Source organism: Galeopterus variegatus, unplaced genomic scaffold, assembly GCF_000696425.1.
Source record: "Galeopterus variegatus unplaced genomic scaffold, G_variegatus-3.0.2 Scaffold7187, whole genome shotgun sequence".
Classification (NCBI taxonomy): domain Eukaryota; kingdom Metazoa; phylum Chordata; class Mammalia; order Dermoptera; family Cynocephalidae; genus Galeopterus; species Galeopterus variegatus.
Window position 1 is genome coordinate 118347 of NW_007733298.1, and position 561 is coordinate 118907.

Below are 561 nucleotides of genomic sequence, written 5' to 3' on the forward strand. Positions count from 1 at the left end.
CAAAAAAGATAAAAGACATAATGTGTGAACCAAATAGCACAAATTAAGATAACAGATATAAAATTCAAGCACAATAACTAGTTATGTTGGATAAAAATTGCCAATTAATCTTGTAAAAGAAAAATATTACCAAGGTAGATTTAAAAATTAAAAAATGATTAATAAAATTCAATTCTTCACTGTTTATAATTAACCCATTATAAGTTTAATTACATAAAAGATCAAAAAGATACAAGGAAAATTATAACAAAATTGATAGATGTAAGCATAACAATACCAGATGTAGCAGATTGAATTACGTCCCCCCAAAACTCTCTGAAGCTTGAATTGTGTCCCCCAAGTTTTATGTATTAGAAACTTGGCCCCTGTGACTGTCAAGAGGGTCGGAAATCCTATTATGATAGTTGAAAGGTGTTTGAAGAGGTGATTAGATTGTAGGACCATGCTGGAGTGAATTAATTAAAAATGGTGGTCATGGGTGTGGGTTTGGAGGCTTTAAAACAAGTGTGAATGAGCAGGTTAGTCTCTCTCTGCTCCACTATTTTCACAGTGTGATACTCT